Here is a 4,141-nt window from a genome sequence, read left to right as displayed (position 1 = left end):
TTTTTTTTGCTTTTTTTTTTTTTTTTCAGGTGCTAAAAATATTATCAGGAAATTCTTTTCAGGAATGCCGTGTTTTAGGTTACAGTCCAGGCTCAAAGGCTTCTTTGTCTTTACTGGAGAAAAAAAAAAAAAGCAAAGCAAAACAAACACACCCACCCCACATTTATTATCGGGAAATGGTTTGACTGGGAGAGGCTGAGCTCCCAGGAAAGGCGAGGGCTACTCCCAGGGAAGCCCCACTAAAAGCACCAATGGTTCTGAATAATTACCAACTCATGATGGGGCCCAAAGCTGGACCCCAAGATCAGCCTGACTTCTGGGATGCCAGTGCATGCACCAGTGGTCCAGGACCACAAGTACCCCAGGCAGGCAACCCTGTCTGATCCCTACTGCTGATCCCAGAGAGCGGATCCTATCACTTTAAAAATCTCTTGGAGGAAAATGTTAAAAGAAAAGGAGAAAAAAAAAAAAAAAAAAAAAAAAAAAAAAAAAAGAAGGAGAAAAAAAGGAAAAAAAAAAAAAAAAAAAAAAAAAAAAAAAAAAGAGAGAGAGAGAGAGAAATCCAAAATAAATAAGCAGCCACATCCGGATTTCTCCCCTAGGACGCTAATAAAGGTTTTATGGGTTTGATATGAATTACCCTCCCTGGCCATTCATTGCTGATTTTCTGGAAGGCATTAGGCTGCACAGCCCAGCCCCAGCTCTGGCTGAGGTGGGATGCAGCAGGGGCACTGCCATCCTCTCCCACTGCCAGTCTGTGGCTCTGCCATGCCACAGACCCTTCTCTTGACTGCAGGCCATCTTCTGGCTGCCACCATCTACCACCTCGCACCCACCAGAGCGAGCCCTGCGCTCCCAAATCCCATCTCCTGGCTCTGCCATGCCTGCCCAAGCTCAGCTCGCAAGGAACACAGGGATGTTGTGGCAGGACCTGCCCCTCCTCCAGGACCAACCCCACAGGGCCATCCTGGGCTTCTCCTGGTAGGTTTTACCTCGAGGGAGGGGAAGGGCGGCCATCCCAAGCGTGAGGGGAGGATTTTCTTCCAGGCAGGCTTTGCACAGGAAAGCATCACCACATTCCCCCCTTGTTGTCCAGCCCAGCTCCCCGGGACGTTAAATTGGAAGCAGTAAATGGAGCAGGGAGAACAGCTGCGGGCCCCAGCTGCAGACATTTCCTCTGGGCCTGGAGCTGGAGCCAGTGCAAAGCTGGGCTCTGTGCTGGGAATGCTGGGGGGAGTGTGGGGGAAAGCAGCTCTTTCTGCACAGCATCTGGCCAAGCTCTGTCCTCCACCACCCACCCCATCTCCAGCAACAGATGCCCCTTGCTGCCACCGCCTTTATGGTGTCCAGCTCTTTGATGGCCACCAAAACCGGGCCAGGACCTGCCCCACCCATCCCAGGGGGTGGCTCTGGTGAGGCTGTGGAGGGGACCCTGCAGGTCCCAGGGGGATTCTGGACTCTCACTCCAGCTTCAGCTGGAGATGCTTCCCGATGAAGAACCACCTCCAGGAGGGAGAGGTGGAGGCAGGGATGCTTCTGCTGCCCCCAAGCCTGTCTCTGCCTGGCATCCCAGTTTCAGGGCTGCCCTAAATCCACAGGGACTCACCCCCTGGCTCCTCCTGCCCAGCACTCACAGCCCCACAGTGGAGCCCAGTACCTCCCACAAAAGGCAGCCCTAGAAAGCCACAGGGAAGGAGCACGAAGCCCTACCCACCCCCAGCCCTGTCAGAGCCCCTGCTGGGGGGACGGGACATGTGGAAGGGACCTGGGGAGCTGTTAATGATCCAGAGCGCATTCAGCACGGATCATTCAGGCAGAGGGGACTGCAGGTCAGCACATGGTTTGGATTTGGCTCTCCCCTCCCTTCCAGCTAATTGGGCCAAGCCCAGAGAGCATTCCTTGCGGATGCCAAACACGTGTGTGGCACAAGCATCACCTCCTGTGGGGGGAGAACTAGTCCTGGAAGCTCCTTCCCCAGGGTGGGAGAGGCAGCCAGGTAGACCAGGGAGGTGTGTGGGTGTTTGAGGGGAGCTGGGGTTTAATGAAAGGGTTTGAACTCGTTTTCTGGCCCAGGCTCAAAGAATGCAGCAGCGCAGATCACGCGCATGGATGTGGGTGGTGGGAAGGGGCTGGAGGGCAGCCAGGAGGATGGAGGTTACTGCAACACCCAGCTCCCACTCCCCCAAACCCCCAGCAACGCCTGCTCCACCCCACAGAGCCAGGAACAGGGGGGACCTCTTCCCCTCTCCCATCCTGCCACCTCCTCCTGCCACCCTGGGACCCTGCTGAGCCCCAGGCATCTGGTGGCCACGTGTCACCTGAGCTGTGCTGGCAGGGATGCTGCTGCCTTGCAGTTGTGTCCCCTCCCTGCTCCTAGGGGCGTCCCAAATGAGCAGAAGGACATGGGCTTGGGGGGTTGTTCCAGGTGCTGCTCCCCTGGGAAGCTCAGGGCTGTTCCCTGGAGGGAACACAGTGCCACTGGGACACAGAAGAGGAGCTGTGGCTCTGCCAGCCACCGCTGACAGCAGCACAAACGGGGATGTGCAACCCCTGAGATGGACACAAATCCTCTTCCCTGGGGCAAGCCCTGGCCCGAGGCTCTTGCCCCACCACTGCAAAGCCAAGGTTTTGAAATGCTGGGGGTGCTGCTGGCAGGATAGGCAGGCTACCCTGTCACCCTGTCAGCTCAGCAGCCACCCTGCCACTCCCCACACCAGCCCCTGGCCTCAGGGAGCACAGGGACACAGCACTTCACCCAAGGACATCCTCAGCTCCTGGGGCAGTCCCAGTGTAGGGAACAGTGCCAAAACCAGGACATGAGGCTGAAACCAGAGCCTGGTGAAGCCTCTCCCTGGCTGAGGCTCCTGCAGCAGGCAGCTGGGTTAATGGCAGTGAAAGCCAACCCACCACCAGCTTTAATGAAGACTTCAAGCCTGTTGTGAAGCCACATTGGCAAGTGTGGCATCACGCAGGGCTGGGGCTGGCCACGGGCACCTCCAGCATTGCAGCGGAGCATCAGGAAGCAACATCGGCTTTCCCAATCCAGCTGAAAGCTCCTCGGATGTTCTGCTGCTTTGATTATTTGACAGACCATGTTTTTTAAATTATTCTTGTATAAATATTTACGCATTTTTACAAGAACCATGCTTTGAGCAGCGGGCCACGGCAGATGAAGGGCCAGAGGGGAGGGGGCTGGATGCTGCCTTGCTCCATCCCTCTCTGCAGGTCAGCTGGGGGTTGAGCAGAGCAGCAGGGATGCAGGGCAGCACTCCTGCCTGGGGCCCCGGGCAGTGCTGGGTGCTGACAGCACACACACACCCCGCCACCCCCTGTGATCCTGCCTGTCCCCCTCCCTCCCCAGGGAACAGAGCCCAGCCAAGCAGGGACGGCCCGAGGCCAAAGCCCTGCACGGGAACACAGGGCTGGCTCTGCTGGGAGCCCCACGCTGCCCCACACGCCCCATCCCTGAGCAGCTCCCAGAACACTTCCCACAGACACCCTGAGCCAGAAAACCCCACTGGCAGCAAGGGCTGTTGGCAGGGTGGAGATCACTTCTCCACTGCCCACTCCCACCTCGGCACTGCACCCCAGCCCACCCCAGCCTCAGAGCAGAGCAAATCAATACCAAAACCCCCTGCTTTTTTCTGGGGCCCCCATATGTGCCCCCAGAGCCCCTGGTCTGCAGGGATAGTGCCTGCAGCAAAGTCTGCTGCTGAGCTTCCTGGTGGGAACCCTCTCTGCCAGCCCTGACCTGCTCCCCAGGATTGTTGCTGTGGATTTTGGGAAGAATAAGGGTGAGCAGCCCCCCTCCCCCATCCACAGATGGGATCCACAACCCAGCCTCGAGTTTTCCACCGAGCTCAGCAGAAATTCACCCAGAAGGTCAGTGACCAGAGAAAGGGATGATCCATCATTAAATAAATTGTTTTCATTTCCCAGGATAAAGGGGAGGAAAAGGGGAGGAGGGGAGGTGTTGTTGGATCAGGACTGGAAAATAAAAGCGCACAAGGCAGGAAAACCACCCCCTGCACTCCCCGCAGAGAGCAGCCCCAGCTCCTTCCCTGCGCCCTCACAAGAGTTTTACAGCCAAAGCTCTTAATGTGATTATAATAATTATTTCTTTCCTAGCAATTGCCTCCCG

Source organism: Pyrgilauda ruficollis, unplaced genomic scaffold (assembly GCF_017590135.1).
Source record: "Pyrgilauda ruficollis isolate IOZ18807 unplaced genomic scaffold, ASM1759013v1 scaffold79, whole genome shotgun sequence".
NCBI classification, from domain to species: domain Eukaryota; kingdom Metazoa; phylum Chordata; class Aves; order Passeriformes; family Passeridae; genus Pyrgilauda; species Pyrgilauda ruficollis.
This window is presented reverse-complemented; position numbering follows the sequence as displayed.